Raw genomic sequence first — 18,680 nt, 5'->3', positions numbered from 1 at the left:
GTGTTGCTCCGTTGCGGAGATGTGGCTCTTGTCCAACGGCCACTGCAAAGTCCAAAGTCCGGTGCAGTTCCGTTATTTCCTTTTGCACTCTGCCTGCGGCAACTCTCCAATGCAGGTCCAAAGTCAAGGTTCCTGATTGACTCCCTTGCACTTCGCCCACGGCCTGCAGTTGTTGTTTTTCTTGTTGTTGCTGTCCCGCTGATTCCAATGGTGCATGCGGCACGCTTGGTTGCTGAGATGTGGCACTTGACCTCCTAGTCCAAAGTCCACGGCAGAGTCCAAAGTCCGGTGTCGTTCCGTTAATTCCTTTTGCACCCGGCACTCTCGCTCTGCCGGAGAAGTCTCCACTCTCTCTCTCTGTCTGCACCCTTGCTTTCCCGACTCTCACTCTCCAAACTCTCTCCATTAGAGTTCTCTATCTCCACCTGAAGTCTCCACTCTCTCTTCGCCGCGCCGCTACTATGCTAATTCGCTGGTATGGAAAAAAACTGGTATGCGGCCGGCGATCCGTTATTGTTGTGGCTGCTATTTGTGGGGAGTTATTCAACTCCTCACAACGCTTGCAAAACTATGTGAGATGCGACTATGCTATATAAAATTGCTATTAAGGAAATATCGTTTTTACGGTTCGAACATATCAAGTTAAAATTGATTTTAGATAATGTAAAATAGACCTACGTTTCATATCGATTTTTTTGGGTGCTTAAACGGACAGACAGTCGCACAGTAGCGCCTTGGTTTGGCGATTAGGAGTTATGCCAAACGACAATGGAGAAAAAAGCAACCTAAAAGCTGCTAACGAAGAGCAGGGGGATGTGCTAAAACAGCTGTCTGGCCTGGGATCGAAGGCCAGGGAGCTGAAGAAGCTAATGGATGGAAAGCGCTTCATCACAAACCCCATGAGAGATATTGTCGACGAAATCGACTACCTCCAGAGGGAAATCCTGTCGGCTGTGCAGTGCACAGCTAATGAGACAGCCAGAAAAACCTGGGCGGAAGTGCTCGCAAGCGGTAATAGCAAGCGACCCAGTGGACAAGAATCTGGGAAAACGCTAGCTGTACCAGAAAAAAAAAGGCGATGCACATGGCACCGACAAGCGATGCCGTCCAAAGTGGAAAAAAGGGGAAACATGCTGGAGCAGAGAGCACCAGCAAGCCCCAAAAATCTGGGAAGAAGACAGAGGAATGGCAACAGGTGAAACAGAAGGTAAGGAAGCCCAGGATGCGACCGCCTCGAAATGATACGATAGTGATCGCAACCTACACCGGAGGGTCCTATGCGGTATCATTAAAAATGTTAAGGCTGAACCGCAGCTGAAGAAGCTGGGACAAGCCGCACAAGCTGTTAGGCGTACAGCTAAGGGGGAACTTTTAATCCTTATAAACAAGGTATCTGACCCTAAAACCGCGGAGCTTCAGACCACAATGAAGGCGGTACTGGGCGGCAATGTTGACGTCAGAGCGCTGACTGAGACAATGCTGGTCGAGGTAATGGAGATAGACGAGACCACCGATAAAACGGACATTCTATGTCCGGTTAAATAGGTTAAATCCCAGTTCGATGTGGTGGTGAGTCTAAGGGCGGCATACGGTGGCACGCAACCCGCTACACTTAGAGCCATGACCAACATAGGGAGACGGCTCATGGAGAAGGGTAGAATTAGGCTGGGTTGGTCTTCGTGCAGAGTCCGCCCTAAGATAACACCTAAAAGGTGTTTTAAGTGTATGGAGTTTGGCCATTTAGCAGGGAATGGCAGGATCCAGGAGGACTGCTGAAAATGCTGCTACAACTGCGGCGCAAAGGAGCACCAAGCCAGAGGCTGCAAGGCCAAGGCTCTGCAAACGCAAGAAGCAGAAGGATTGCGACCACCCAACAACGAGTGGGAAATGACCGTACTTCAGAAGGGGTATGCAAGGGATTAGGGGTAAATGAAGTTTCTTCAGATAGCTGTTACCTGCCGCCAAGCCATAGCCTTCCCCAGGCAAATCGCCCAGCCGTAATACCCGGGGACTTTAACGCCTACCGACTGGGGCTCTCCCTTAACAAATCCGAGGGGAACGGCGCTACTTGAGAGCTTCGCCGCACTTGACCTAGTGCTGCTGAACTCTGGAACGAAACCGACGTTTCAAGAGCCGGCACCAGTTCCATCATTGACCTCACATTTGTGAGCGCTGGATTGGCCTCAGGCTCCAGCTGGGAGGTTAGTGACACCTACATGGGTAGAGACCATGCAGCAATAATCTGCACGATCTGCACCACCGTGCCATGGCCACAGGCCATATAGGCCACTCTGCATGCTAGATACGGTGGGTAAAATTATCGAAAGAATAATCCACTCCCGGCTAGAAGGTGACCATTCAACTCCGCTAGCTGGCATCACACACTTAATGCATTGAGAAACCGTAATGTTCCAACGTATATACAGAGAGTAATAGCGAGCTACTTCGAAGGCCGCCTGCTCCGAAGCTGGGGAACGAGCAAGCGCATGGCTCGAAGCCAAGGGACTCACCTTGGCAGCGCACAAGACAGAAGCTGTCCTGATAAGTCGCAGAAAGATAGTAGCGACTGCTACACTCAGAAAAAAAAATTCATCGATTCAAGAAAACATGGACTACATTGCCTAAAATGGTTATTTAAGGCCATTGTGGACTGAAAAATAAACAAAAAAACTAAAAACAAATAATGTTTTATATTTAGAGGGAAATTACGATCTTAGTACTTATAAAGAGTATACCCATATATGGGTATATTTAAAAAAAAATAGTCTATAAACCATAATACATTTATTTTTATATTTTCAAGAAAATGTTTCTTAATTTTAATTTAATTTTTTTTACCGTTATTACCGCTATTAAGTAAGAAAAAATTGGTAATGCTTTTTTAAATTGTGAAACCGTTTACCAGGCAAATTTTTTTGAAATCATTGCTGTGGGATAGCTTAATATTTTTAAATTCTTCAAATATACATTTTTTTGCAATATATTAATCAATTGGTGATTACTTAATATATGGACACTGTCCATTTGACAGCCCCAAGTTTGATGAACTAAAATCGTTGCCTTTGAAGGCTTCAATGTATTTTTAGGAAAAGTGTCCCTAAAAGCAAAATAACCTGCAATTAAAGACGCTCTAAATTGCACAAACAAAAAACAATATCACTAAAAAATTTGTTGACATTTCTTTACAAAAAATAGTCGTAAATAAATGTTTAAATGTTTCCCCAAATGAGATGTTAGCCCAGCGAGAGATTGCGCCGTTCACATTTAATATTATTATTAACTAGCAGAGTCTGTAGCCCGCAGCTTCGCCTGCGGAAATTAAAATTGAAAATTAAGCATTGCTTTATCTTTGGTACTTATTTTAAATTTAAAAAATTCCTAATTTTTATTCTATAAACCGAGAAAAGATTTTATCAGAACTTTTTCCCTTGATATCCGTAAAAACAAAAATATTTTGTCCTTTGAAAACTACTTAAAAAAACATGTGTTATTTTTAAATCTTTTTAAAATTATTATGGATTGTTTGCATAATATTAATAATAAGGAAGGCAGGTGGGCGGGGAAGCCGTGAATCAAATTGTTTAAACATTTGAATTTGTTTAAACAATATGGCACGTGTATTAAAGAGCAAGAGAATCAATTGGTTTGAATATTTAATGTTCTTTTAATATTATCAATGCGATTTGAATTTTAGTTCACAAAAATCGGTTACAAAATGTCTTATGTAAGTTTGTTGTGGAAATGTAACTGAAATATTATTTTAGCAAAAGGATATCAGTATTGTCTTGAATTTGAATTTGATCGAATCTCAATTCCTTAGTCAAACGTACACACGCATATACATATGTTATTAATGGCTGTGTGTGTAAAATACGCATTTTTTGGATATATTTATTTTGTGCGTGTGTGTGTACATAGCAGAGCAAATCATTGTTTGTTTTTGTTTTATACAAATCCAAAGTTTGTCGATAAATCAACATTTGAAAACTAATAAATAGTTTGCTTATCGGGCTTTTGCATTTTAAAAAACAAAAGCAATTTTAAGGAAAATTTCGACTGTAAAATTTAGCTTAATGGAATTTCTGTAAGGTCTACCGATATTTTAAAATTTAACGTTTACTTAAGATTTGCGATATAATCGATTTTTGGCTGTGGTATTTTCATTTTCCCCTTGCGCGGTCACACTTATATTGCGACAGCAGGACATACATATGTACATACATACATGCGCCAGCAGAACATACATACAAACATATGGGGACGCGTGACGTCACATCAGGTTATCCAAATTTGAAAATATTGGGGACTTGGTTAAGGATGCTGAATCTCCAAGAAATTTAAATGCAGTTATTTGCGGGTGTGCCATAAGATTATGAACATCACATTTTTAAACCACTTTAACAACATTTATAACAGAGAAATGGCAAAAGAAAGAATTAAAAAAAAAACAAATCGAATTTTGGGGCACTTTGGTGGGGGGTGGGTCACCAATAACTATAAACTAAAGTCTACAGAAATTAAAACCGTATTAAAGTTAAGTTTATATTTTTAATGAAGCGCAGGGAAATGCAAGGCAGAGGGAGAGTGAGGGAGACGGAATCATTTGTTGACAATTTGTATGAAAATGCAGAGAGAGATAGCAATATGCAGGCAGCATTATGGAGACACTTGAATTCGATAATAGGTCGACTTTTTGCTTAGTTTCTCTGTTTAAAAGATAACTAGAGCTTTGGTAAAACCATCAAATGAATCGTTAAGGTTTAAGGAAAAACTTTACCGAAGGAATTTTCGATATTCAGTTTGGAAGTACCATTTTTCGACGTTTGAAGAGATTTTTGGCTAAATTGTAATTTTAGAAGGGCTGTTAAAAATAGTAAAAAGCCTTAAATCTAAGCGGTCAAATTTTTTAAACATGTATAATGTTTTAAAGTATTTTTGGGCGAAAACACGGATTCGATTGGTTAAGCGGTTTAGCGTCCAGAATTTTTGAAAGGAAAATTTACGTTTTTTCCAATTGGGCGCGATTGGGGCCACTTGGGGAGCCCCAATAAATCTTAGCAAATCAGTTTAAAGTTATAAGAATGTAATAAAAGTGCATTTTAATATTGTTAATCAATGGATTTGGCTGTGCGTTGATTCCTAGTTTTCTTAGTAATAGCTTTATATATAGAGATGAAGCGCAGGGAAATGCAAGGCAGAGGGAGAGGGAGGGAGACGGAATCATTTGTTGGCAATTTGTATGAAAATGCAGAGAGAGATAGCAATATGCAGGCAGCATTATGGAGACACTTGAATTCGATAATAGGTCGACTTTTTGCTTAGTTTCTCTGTTTAAAAGATAGCTAGAGCTTTGGTAAAACCATCAAATGAATCGTTAAGGTTTAAGGAAAAACTTTACCGAAGGAATTTTCGATATTCAGTTTAGAAGTACCATTTTTCGACGTTTGAAGAGATTTTTGGCAAAATTGTAATTTTAGAAGGGCTGTTAAGAATAGTAAAAAGCCTTAAATCTAAGCGGTCAAATTTTTTAAACATGTATAATGTTTTAAAGTATTTTTCGGCGAAAACACGGATTCGATTGGTTAAACGGTTTAGCGTCCAGAATTTTTGAAAAGAGCATTTACGTTTTTTCCAATTGGAAGCGATTGGGGCCACTTGGGGAGCCCCAATAAATCTTAGCAAATCAGTTTAAAGTTATAAGAATGTAATAAAAGTGCATTTTAATATTGTTAATCAATGGATTTGGCTGTGCGTTGTTTCCTAGTTTTCTTAGTGATAGCTTTATATATAGAGATAATTTTGTATCTAATTAATAATTTTAAAAATAATATTTTTATACCCGTTACTCGTAGAGTAAAAGGGTATATTGTATTCGTGCAAAAGTATGTAACAGCTAGAAGGAAGCGTTTCCGACCCCATAAAGTACATATATTCTTGATCAGGGTCACTAGCCGAGTCGATATAGCCATGTCCGTCTGTCTGTCCGTATGAACGCTGAGATCTCGGAAATTACAAAAGGTAGAAGGTTAAGATTTTCCACACGTATTCATGGGCCTCTTACGCAGCGCAAGTTTATTTCAACCGAGCGCCACGCCCCCTCTAACGCCCACAATCGCCCACTAATGATTTTAAAATGTGTCCTGCGCCCACATCTTTAAAGATTTTTTTTGTTGTGTATATTTATACCTATCGAAATGTAGAAGACATTTTTCAAATCGGACCATTCATTAAAAAGTTATACGCAATCAAAATTTTTAGCTGAGGTTCGAATATTAGATAGTCGGGACACCAACCCGAGTACAGCGTTCGCACTGCCTTTAGCTGAGTGGCGGGTATTAGATAGTCGGGACACCAACCCGACTATAGCGTTCTCTCTTGTTTCATATACACTTGTATATCAGAGACCGCTTAGACACATGTATTTAACAGTGTCTAATGGTGTGACTGGTAAGGTGTCTGCCCTTGAAGCGAGAGGACCCCGGTTGGAGTCCCACGGGTGCAAATGGGTTGGAATTTTTTTTCACTTGTAAAATGCATTTAATAATAATAATAAACAAGATAGGAAGCTACCTTCGGCCAGCCGAAGCTTATATACCCTTGCAGATAAAGTAATACTCACTCGGTGCAGTTCCAGGGATCCCAGATTCAGCGTTTCTATTTTTGAATTTTGTTTTTAAGTAGTCAAGAATTAAAACGCCTACTTCCTACAAAGTAGCAATGAATTTTCTTATATATGTTTGAATATTTCTATGGGAGCCTTAAGATATAGTTGTCCGATCCGGCTCGCTCCTAATTTTTCGATTTTTAACGCGCTAGGTGTACGTCTTCGCAAGAGCCATTTGTCAATTTAGTTCCTTGGGTTCATAGCTACATAATCACTGAAGACTTGATAGTGAAATTTTAATCCGACATATGTACTACCTGCAATAGAAAAAAGACTTTCGGGAAAGTTTCATCGCGATAGCTTTAAAACTGAGAGACTAGTTCGCATAGAAACGGACAGACGGACAGACTCGGCTATTGGTGCTGATCAAGAATATATATACTTTATGTGGTCGGAAACGTCTCCTTCACTGCGTTGCAAACATCTGACTGAAATTATAATACCCTCTACAAGGGTATAAAAATAAAAACAATAATTGAACTAAAAATAAATGTAAAAAAAAATAAAACATGTCTTGTACTGGACTCGAACCCGGTTCAAAAAAACAGGGAGCTAGCATGGTTTCCTCCGCGCTACGCCCTTATTAAATTTTCGAGTGGCTAACTGCTTTTGTAAGTTTAGATGGATATCTAAATGCTAACATTTTTGGGTATTATGGATTTTTTTTAAGACCATTATGGACCAAGTGTTAGGTCCAACAATGGACTTAAAACAAGTGTAAGATTCCTTAGGTCCCAAATTAGTTCATATTACCTTAGTTTAAGTCAATTTTTTGGGTTTTAAGTCCATATTTTTTTCTGGGTATACTATCAAAATTGGAGAAGCCACAAATAAATCTCGCCCAAGCCTAAAATACTTGGGTGTCATGATTGACCACCGGCTAACCCTCAAAGATCCTCTAGCGTACGCTAGTGGCAAGGTAGGTAGGACCGCGGCCGCAATCTCGTGGATTATGGCAAATACTCGGGGACCAAGGCAAAGTGGTTGCCCCAATAGGCCAAAATTCAAAAAATCGATAGAAGCCAAAATTGGCAAAGGATATGCAAATTTTCTCTAAAATGCTCAAGCTTTTTCGTGGCATTCCAGATTTTTCTGGAAAACTTTCGGTACTTTCTAATAATAGACCTTAGGTCGTGAGCACGTTTTTAGTTGCAAAGCAAAACTGCGCGCATCACTAACTTTAAAATCGTGTATTTCTTAAATTACGCGTCCAAATTTATATTCTGTGACATGGATTTTGAAGTTAAAGGTATTTTTTTTAAGTTTTAATATTAATAAAAGCTAACTTGTGTTGTCCTTATTATGAAATTAATTCTTTACTTTCTAATGTTTTTGGCAGCTGTTGTATTCGTCTTTTTATGCTTACTTAAAGTTTTAACTCTGTCTTGGGGGAAAGATTCCCCGATTCATTTTTAATTCAGTGTAATTGTTAATACCTTAAGGTATAAAAAAAGTTAAGCTAGCTGCAGATATTTGCAGATGTGTCCATAATCAACAATCTACTAACAGCCTCTATTTATTTTTTATACCCTTGCAGAGGGTATTATAATTTCAGTCAGATGTTTGCAACGCAGTGAAGAAAACGTTTCTGACCACATAAAGTATATATATTCTTGATCAGCATCAATGGCCGAGTCCATCTAGCCATGTCCGTCTGTCCGTTTCTATCTTGTTTTCTTTAAGGTCAAATCAGCTGTTCATTGCGTTCTTGTTTCGTGTATTTATTAGGTTTTAATTTAATTTATTTCTTACTTATTTCCTAGTGCTACAAGGATTTCCTTATAATTTAGTGCACAAGTCACATAGACAATATTAAGAATTATGCAAATACATATGTAGGTCTCTACTTATATTAGAGTTTTGCACTTATATCTAACATTTAATACAATTAACAATAAGAATTGACGATTTAAATAATTGTTGCAAATTTAAATTTAATTAGTTAGTTTTGTTATTTTATTATAGATTTAATTTTAATTGGTACTTTGCGATTTTAAAAATGTAAACAATTTGTCCCTAAATTGCGTTGTGCTATCAATTATTTTAAGATGTTGTGGCAACTCGTTCCACAATCGAATAGTGTGAATAAAAAATTGGCGATCCGAGGATGCTAGCTTATGTTTAATATTAATAATATTTCGGGTTCTTGTCGAGGTGCCAAATTTCAATTTTTCAAACAAATAACTGGGTTCTTTAGTTTTTATAATTTTATGTAAAAGAATGAGATTTCTGGCATTACTCCAGGATTTAAAATTAAAGCCATATATGCTATTGGCAAATGACGTGATGTGTTCCCCTCGTTTAATATTGAATACGTATCTAGCTATGTTATTAAATGCAATGTTTAGCTTGTGTTGCGAGGCACTGTCACAATGACCGAAAATCTCTATTCCGTAGCACAATGTTGGTAGGAGGTAAGATTTTGCTATCATAAGTCGTATGGATGTTGGTAAAAATTGTTGCGACAAATAAAGTTGCCTGAGTTGGCCATATGATCTCCCCACGGATTTGACAACATGCGTACTCCATGACAAATTGGAATTCATTGTAATGCCAAGATTAGCCACCTGTTCTACATAGAAGATCGGAGAATTACCAATACGTAAATTTGGGAGATTACGGATGCTTGAAGATTTTTTACTTACAGTGGGGAGCAAAAGTGATTCCATGTTCAGAATATGCATGTTTGACAGATCATAAAACGTAAACCAATGAAGCAAATGAAACAAACTTTTTTTTTCTCGATTCCTTAATTAATTTGTAAGCAATAAACTTAAATACCTCAATAATACAAAAAGAAATGTAAGAGAGAAAATTAAAAAACAAAAACAGAAGGCATGTACTCAGTTTTGCACCTTTTATGAAAAATTGTAAAAAAAATATCAAATTAATATTTGGTCCAAAGACCCTTATTGTCTATTACATTTTTTATGCGCTTTGGCATACTCTCAACTAAATTCTGTAAAATTTCTTTCGGAATTTGGTTCCATTCAATCTCCACGCGTCTCCAGAGATCGTGGAGGTTGCATGGGGCCGATTGATACTGCCCGAGCCGTCGCTTCACAATTGACCATAAGTTTTCAATTGGATTGAGGTCGGGACTTTGAGCTGGCCACTCCATGACCTTAAACTTTTGTTTTGCCAACCATTCTTTTACAATTTTCGCCGTGTGCTTGGGATCCCCATCCTGTTGGAAAGTGATTTCTCCTTCAGGATAGGCAGTCTTATCGAGAAAATTGGGAAGACGGGTTTTTAAAATGTTTAAATAGTCCTCTTTTAGCATTATCCCATCAATTTTGTGCAACGGCCCAACGTGCCACCATGTGAAGCACCCCCAAGCCATTATATTTCCTCCTCCATGCTTTACGGTTTGCTTTACATGATGTCTCTGAAGCTTGTCACCGGGCCTATGCCAATAATACTGCTTGCCATCCGACTGGAAACGGTTAAACTTGGATTCGTCCGACCAGATAACACGTTTCCAGTCTTCTATAGTCCAGTTTTTGTGTGTCTTTGCAAATTTTAACCGAGCTCTAACATTTTTCTCGGATAGAGCTGGTTTATTTTTTTTAACAGAAGCGATATATCCAATTCTACCCAGTGCTCTTCTGGCTGTCCATCGACTAACGGTTTTATTTAACTCCTTAGAAGCCTCTTTTGGTGTTAAAAGCTTATCCTTCCTCATGTTGGACATCATAAGTCGAGCGTCAGAGTCCGTTAGAAGGCGGCGGCGACCATTCAATACGGTTTCGGAACAAACATTTTGTCTCTTTTTCACCTTGACCACCACTGACTGACTAATTTTCAGCTTCTGAGCAATTGTGCGTGTCGGAGAACCACTTTTAGTCATGGAAACAATACTATTTTCGGTACCTCGCGATAATTTCTTCATTTTACAGATATAAATTGGAGACTAATTTCTTAATTCATTAAATCTACTTTGAACTATAAGAAATGTGCGATATTCCTCATTATGAAAACGAATAATAAGTGAAAAAGACATAACACGGTAAATCTGCAAGTATTGATGATAAGAAAATAGGGAGAGCAAAAACAAGTGCGAATAACGGAAGGTGCAAAACTGAGTACATGCCTTCTGTTTTTGTTTTTTAATTTTCTCTCTTACATTTCTTTTTGTATTATTGAGGTATTTAAGTTTATTTCTTACAAATTAAATAAGGAATCGAGAAAAAAAAATTTTGTTTCATTTGCTTCATTGGTTTACGTTTTATGATCTGTCAAACATGCATATTCTGAACATGGAATCACTTTTGCTCCCCACTGTATAACGATACACTTACATTTAGACGGATTAAGCGAGAGACCATTGTTTGTTGCCCACTTACTAACATTAGACAATTCAACGTTACATATATCTACCAGGGACCGTAAATAATCATTATTTGAGATTTTTATTTTAAAAAGACTACTGTGATATTTTGATTTAAACGTCAAAAACCACGTTCTTTTTCCTCTTGTCCACAAAGTATATGCATTTCAACAAATCTGGAAAGCAAATTAACTGTTATTTGTTCATGTCTATAAAGTGCATAAAAACCAGTTAAATTGTTGATTAAAACTTGTAAAAACCTCAGTAAGCCTTTTAAAATAAAAATCTCAAATAATGATTATTTACGGTCCTTGATATCTACACAGTCTAATATTCTTCCTATAGGACAGCTCACGTACATTTGAACATCGTCAGCATACAAGTGGACATTACAGTTAGACAATACAGTTGGTAAATCGTTCACATACATTGAAAACAAAAGTGGACCTAACACAGAGCCTTGGGGCACGCCACGTTTTAGTAAAAGTGGTTCTGAATATCCACTTTCAGTAAAAACAGCTTGCATTCTACCACTCAAGTATGATGATATAAGTTTAACAGCGGGTCCAGAAAAGCTGAAGAATTTTAAAAGTTTTGTACATAGAATTTCGTGGTTAACCGTGTCAAATGCTTTGCTGAAGTCCAATAATGTTAAAAATGTAATCTGGTTACTGTCGAGTTTCTGTCTGATGTTCTCGGTTATATCTAATATCGCAGTTGTACAGCTTCTAAATTTTCGAAAACCAGATTGGTTATTGCACATTAATGAATTTTGGCCTAAGAACAAATTAATCTGTTGTGCCATTAATTGTTCAAAGACCTTAGAAAGAAATGGCAGAATAGATATCGGTCTGTATTCATCATTGGCTTTGGGGACGGGAATAATTTTTGCCATTTTCCAGATATTAGGAAAACAGGCAGTCGTAAATGCAGTGTTGAACACATAAGTTATTTTGTCAATGATTTTTGGCAGGATTATTTTTATGAAACTAGGGTGTATATTATCAAGCCCTACCGCATTCGACTTTACTTTAAGAACCGAATCTAAAACATCACAAGAAGAAACACACATAAAACTAAAGCTATTATCACAGATATTATTCACAATAATGTCAAGATAAGGGTTGGTCATAGTTTCAGGTACGTTTGATTGCACAAATTTTATATTCAGTTCATTGGGGTCTGCAGTTATATTGCTTTTGCTTTTGGACTTGCCAACACCCAAATTTTTTAACTCCTTCCATTTCTGCTTCATCGACATGGCAGTTTGAAGTTTTTGTGAATAGTAAGCACGCTTCGCATTAACGATTAAGGTGGTTACTACAGTTCGTAATGACTTTTTGTATCTTTTCCATCTTCTGTAAGCATTATCTCTTTGGCATATCTTTAAAGCTATGGCATTATTAAACCATGGATTTCCCGTGGCCTTAATAATTTTTTGTTTAAGGGGCACAAATCTCTCATACAACGACTCTATGCATTCTGTCAAAAAGCCTAATTGGGCATTTACGTCTGTTAATGTATGCATATAATTAAGATCAAGGGCATCTAAATGCTGGCTAAGTAAGTCAAGATCAATTCTCCTAAAATCTCTGTAATTTATGGTGTGGTCAAGAAGAATAGGGTCAAATTCATATGTCAGATAGATTAAGTCATGCTTTGAGAAAGCTGGCACTGAGACTTGGTCATATAACAGAGTCTTACTACGATCATTTACAAAAAAAACATCAAGAAGACTGTTGAGAGTATTGGAGAAGTGTGTAGGTGTAGTAAAGTTCACAGGAATCAGTCCAAGACTCTCCATTTCTAAGTTTAGATGCCGCTCAATAAGCAGATTACTATTGAAATCCCCGGTTATTACAACGTTGTTATATTTACAACATAATGAAGCCACTACTTCAACAAAATCAGAATAGTCTACTGTTCGATTCGGTCGGTAAACACACCCGAGCAGCATATTGGAAGCGCTTCGACTTCCGTTGACTTGTAAGAATAGGTATTCAACTGCACTACCTGTTGGCTGCTTACATATTAGTTTTGTATTTAGTTTTGAATTAATATAGATAGCCACACCCCCGGCATGCCCCTCACGATCGGATCTGTACATATCGTAACCATCACATGCTACCATAGCGTCATTAAGTTGAGGAGCAAACCACGTCTCAGAAACACACAAAACATCTATGTTGGACTTAACAAACAAATACCTGAACTCTTCAATCTTTTTGCATAAACTTTGCGCATTTATATGGCAAATATGTAACCCATTATTTTGTTTGGCGAGAACCCTCAATATTGTACGACTATTCGATTGGGATGCCTCTATATCAGAAACGTTGAATAGGAAACATAAACACACGCAATTTAAGAACAATTATGTTGTACCAATAAAAAAACCTAACCATTACGACTTCTCTTACACAAGTATAACTAATCCTAATACATTTCATATTTAAGAGATATATTCTAACGAAAAAGATTTTGGTCATCTGCAGCTTCTCTTAGTTCGCCTTCCTTCTCAACAGATGATTTGTTAAGAGAGAGCGAAACATTCATTTGGAGATCGTAAAGCTTCTGCATACTCTCAACGCACATTACCTCAGCTCCCACGCATTGAGTGACGTGAACAATCCCCCGCCGTGTGAAGACCCAAAAGAGGCGCTTAAGCTTTTTTAAGCGTCTCGCCTCCCTGAAGATCTCGTAGTTTTCTCTTGAAAGCTGCTCATTAAGGTAAACAGCAGCCGGCGAGTTCATTCCCAGCAGTTGAAGGGTTAGTGGCTGTTTAAATTCTCTTCGGTACGCACCAGCCGCGCGCAGTATTGCGGCTTTATCGAATTTAATTATAAAGACCGGGTCTACGGTCGGATTTGGCCTTCTCGGTGATATGCGAAAGGCCTCGCGAATCCTCGGCGGCGGCGTAAGTTTCAGATTGAAACACAGTGTGTGAAATAATGATTTTAAGTTTTCATTATCTTGGTAAGGCACTCCATGGACTCTCAGGTCCGCTGCGATGGACTCGTTCGCTTGCGTTGCCACCCGCGCTTCAATCTCTCCAACCCGCCCTCCTAGAGTTTGTGCATCTTGGCTCTCGGCCTCTAGTTGCATCATCCTCTCCTTTAGTTTTTCCACCACTGCGACCTCCTTCTCCAGTTGGTGCACCCGTTGAGTGAGTTCTTCTATTTTTCCACTCATCACGTTAACTTTTTCATGCATTTCTTGTAAAATGCGATCCTCAGATTTTTGTATTGAGGCAGTTATCGTGGCAGTAATGCTAGCAGTCTGCTCAGCAAATTTTTGCTCTACCAACTCAATCAACGTAGTTGAGAGTGTTTCATTTGGACGGTCTTTTTTAAGGTCCGTGGACGTATTTTCGCGCAAGCGTTTTGTTGCTGGAGCCATTTCAGTGTTTTAGTGAGTGCGTGTGCGTGTGAGTTTTTTTCGGATTCCGTTTTGCTTAGCTCGACGCTTGTTTTGTGTTTGCTTTGGCTGGTACTGGCAAATATAAATTTGCTTATTGCCAACGTATTTAATTGTTTTAGCAAAATTCACTGCACGGATCAAAACTACACAAAGTTTAAACGACACTTTTCAAATTGTTCAAATTGTTATTTTTGTTTTCTTTTGCTATTATTGGATTTTTTGTTTATTATTATTATTGGGTTTTTTTAATTTTCAAGTAATTTACAGGTAATAATAAAAATTAACGGATTAATATTTGTGGGCGGATAAGAACCCGAAGGCATGGTTTCTTATCCGCTTAAATATGATTTAAATGCAATAATCCTTTACCAAAAAAATTGAAACTGAAAATAGCTACGAGTTTCAAATTTGTTCCGATATTTTGTATGGTAGCTATAGGATATAGTCGGGCGATATGTCTAATTTTTTGTTGCTATAATTAAAATATTTTTATAGAATTTTGGGAAAAATTTCGTAACACATTGACTAGGTTTTTTAAAATTTATTTCTGCCTTAAAAAAATCCTAAAATTATTTTAAGTATGGGGTTTGAAAGATAAAGGGTGTATCTTTTAAAAAACTTTAACATCGAATCAAACCATGCATCCATTTGCCTCTGAGAGCTCCGCAAAGTTGGCCATACCCATTTTGGTTTCTCTGGCTTAGTTCATGACTCTTGCGCACTTAGCACCTAGTGCACCTAGCGCGTTAAAAAACAAATTTGCCTAATTTTTCGATTTTTAACGCGCTAGGTGTACGTCTTCGCAAGAGCCATTTGTCAATTTAGTTCCTTGGGTTCATAGCTACATAATCACTGAAGACTTGATAGTGAAATTTTAATCGGTTCACAAGATATGGCCGTTACAAATAAATTTTGTATGTAAAACTTTATCTCGCTATAATAGGTAAACGCGAGCTAAGCCAGAGAAACCCAAATGGGTTTTAGCTTATTTCGATGAGTTCTTTCCGCCCATGAAATCAAAATTGCGGTTACATTTTATAACCCTAAAAATGTTGCACAGTGTAATTGTATTCTCCTTTTAAGTTAGTTGCAAATAAACTCTTCATGTGAACACACGCACGACGGCTTATATTATTATTTTATTATTTGTCAGCTCAATAGGTAATGGGCCCAGGCACGGTTAAATCGGAAGAGTGTTTGAAAGTTAAGAACTTTGTGTAACTCACAAGACAAATAAGAGTGGTCTATATCCAATAGATAAGTTAGAAGACTATAACTATGATTCGTGGAGCATACAGATGCGATCTGTGTTGGTGCATTCTGGATTGTGGAGTGTAGATTTGGCTGCTACAAATGCACCTGAAGGCGTCGATTTTAGTGCTCAAGACCAAAAGCCTTTGGCGACAATAACATTAAGTGTAAAAACATCGCAGTTGGCCTACATAAAAAATTGTCAGAACTCGCTAGAAGCATGGGGAAAGCTAAAAGAAGTACATTGTATTGTATTGTATTTTATTAAGCAATGGACTGCTTGTAAAACATTTATAATATTTTGTATTTAAGAACTAGAACGCCAAACCACATAAGGGGAATTTTTTAGCGATATGCCCCTGCTCACATCGAGTGGTAGGCACGTTGAATTACATATTTGAGGACAATAACAATAATAACTTATTATAATTAGACACTGAAGAGACTCCATACAACAAGACGTGACTAAGATCATTATATTTTTCACAAAGAACACGGAAAGGGTCATTAAGGGCAAAATTTGTCCTGCAAAATGGCCGATACCGGCGAATTGTCCTGCATGGCACATTCCAGTTTAGGGAACTAAGGAGAAAGGAGGAGTCGACATCACCATTTATTAACTTGTGTATAAACATAACACCGTAACAAATCCTACGGTTGATCAGGGTGGGCATGTCTAGTAAACGCAATCTGGCATTATAGGATGGCAACCGACGGCCAGCGTCCCAGTTAAAACCTCTTAGAGCAAATAACAAAAACTGCTTTTGAACGGACTCTAACATATTTTGGCAAGTTAACGTCTGCGGTGACCATATACATGAACAATACTCTAACGATGGGCGAACAAGAGATACATATAAAAGCTTGGTTGTATACGGGTCATCAAACTCCTTAGACCAACGCTTCGTAAAGGCTAAAAGGCTCCTAGCTTTATTACAAATTAGTGATATGTGATCATTAAAACAAAGTTTATGCTCAAATAAAACTCCAAGGTCTTGTATAGTAGAAATACGTTGAAGGACATTACTGTCAATGGAGTACGAATACAAAGACGGATTACGACGATAAAAGGTCATAAAATTACATTTAGAATAGTTAAGATATAAATTATTGAGTTTGCACCAAGTCTGTAAATAGTCAAGATTGTTGCAGTTGGAGTCGATTGTCAGATAGATTTTATCGATAGGTCAGGACGATAAGGTGATGGTTTTGGTGGCGCCCCCCTGTGGGGAATCTGGAGGACGATCTGGCCATTTGGAGTAATCCCGGTTCGCTCAGGGACTACTCTCCCGTGGCCTTGAATCCGTCCGATGACCCAGTTTTGGGAGAGGCAAGGGAATATGGCAATACCGCCATGATGATAGGCAGATTAGAATGGTCGCAGCCATATTGTCCCAGAAGCTGGACGCAGCGGGAGTTATTTGAACAAGTGTTTGTGCAAAAAAACAGAAAAAAGGCAACCGGGGTCCCAACACCACGGGCCCCGGAAGATTTATCCCAGGAGATTTACTTTGGAAATACATTTTGGAAGTGAGGTTGGAAATTCTCCTACAACCCATACACACCTTGAAGTGGATCCGAGAGCCTGAGGTGGTTATATCCCTGAAGCCGTTTGGACTCAGCTAGACGACTCCTACCCTGCCTTCCTCGTACGCCGTCCACGCCAGGCAGCCGATCTCCGGTGAGTCCGTTCCGGGGTATCAGTCCCTCTCGCCTTCGGGTCCAACGGCGTCAATTTGCGCGGCGGTGAACGGCCACGCCATTTTATAGACCATCACCATTCCTCGAGGCTTTCCAGGCTTTAACGGCCGCTGGCCTCCAGCGGAATAGCCCTCGTCCGGGATAGAATATCGCCATATATCTAGCCTAGAAGTGGCGGAAAATTATAATAATTAGTCATAAGTATATCTTTGTAAATATTAATGGGAATACTTCCCGTGGTTACGTGTAAATTTATCCGGATCCAGACCCTAAAACCATAGTTGTCCTCAGTGTTGCCTATTGAAAGGGTCGCGAGCCTTAGTTTTCGGTGGGGGAGATTGCAGCGCGCAATTACATCTTTGGCCTGTCCCTTCTTTTCCCCAGGAGCTCCTTTGGATTAGGTGACCCGACACACAGATAGTGTGTCTTATTTGCGCCTCGTTTTAGTGTGAGCTCCACCAACAAATGACTGGTGGAGCATAGTTACGCGGCGCCTGCAGACTTTTCCCAGGGAAGCAAGTTCCTCTGCTTTGACCGCCTAAGTTTTGAAACGGCGGCCAACTGTGATATTAAAGGCTGAAGAAAGATAAATGAATTAATGCAAGAACAACAATAATGATGTTAAACTTGAACACTTGTACTTACCACCGATATTAAATGTAATTGAAGACCGAAATGCGTGAGTAAGTCGTCACTGTGGGGGAGATGGAGCTGTCGTAGGCGCGAGGAGTGACTCCGGCTGGCCAAGAATGGGTGATGCCTCTGCGGAATCCTCCGGGGCATCCTTGGTTGGGTGGGCGTGCTTGGCTAGGTCATCAATAGCCACCAAAACAATTAATATTTCCCGTCACTTGTAGTTATTTGCCTTTGTTTACGTTTTATATGTAGTGATGATCGATAGTTTAGTGATGTGAGACTGCGTAGTTGTCGATATTTATGTTCCGAGCTGTGGCATTAGGGGGACTCCGCCCTGAGGGAAAACTGAGCTAGCGGCACTGCCAAAAGGAAAATTAGCAGTTCGTAACATAGTGGCGCCCAAATTTAAACAATAAAATTGTCGAGGCGGCGACGTCTCGCCCATTGATGGCCCTGACTCCCCTCGTCATCCCCGACGGTGGCTTGCAATATTCGTTGCAATTGCATCGGAGGTGATGACGGGGAAGTCAAACGGCGTACCAAAAAAATGCATGGAATAGGAGGCTTGGTCAGCAAATTTGTGCCGACAAATTGCTCCTGGTCACAGGTTTTCCAGTAAAACTGTGATGACATCCCGGCAGAAGCCAGGTTTTGCATCACGGGGTACATCGTGTAACA

At 38.9% G+C, this 18,680-nt stretch overlaps 1 long non-coding RNA gene across 7 annotated transcripts in view; it reads right to left on the bottom strand.

Annotated features, from left to right (window-relative positions):
• Window positions 1–18,257, bottom strand: part of LOC138913719 (uncharacterized) — a 50,448-nt gene extending 32,191 nt beyond the window's left edge. For 3 of the 7 annotated variants that reach the window (XR_011419532.1, XR_011419530.1, XR_011419534.1), the window contains exons 1-2: window positions 18,012–18,257; window positions 17,231–17,942 (exon numbers count right to left, since the gene is read on the bottom strand). This is a non-coding gene — a long non-coding RNA (uncharacterized lncRNA). Of the gene's footprint in view, window positions 1–6,619; window positions 6,922–15,176; window positions 15,267–15,992; window positions 16,248–17,230; window positions 17,943–18,011 lie in introns of those variants that run through there. The other 4 variants (XR_011419529.1, XR_011419528.1, XR_011419533.1 and 1 more) reach the window with 3 other exon arrangements.
• Window positions 18,258–18,680: the final 423 nt, after the last annotated feature.

Source organism: Drosophila takahashii, chromosome 4, assembly GCF_030179915.1.
Source record: "Drosophila takahashii strain IR98-3 E-12201 chromosome 4, DtakHiC1v2, whole genome shotgun sequence".
NCBI classification, from domain to species: Eukaryota; Metazoa; Arthropoda; class Insecta; order Diptera; family Drosophilidae; genus Drosophila; species Drosophila takahashii.
This window is presented reverse-complemented; position numbering and strand designations above follow the sequence as displayed.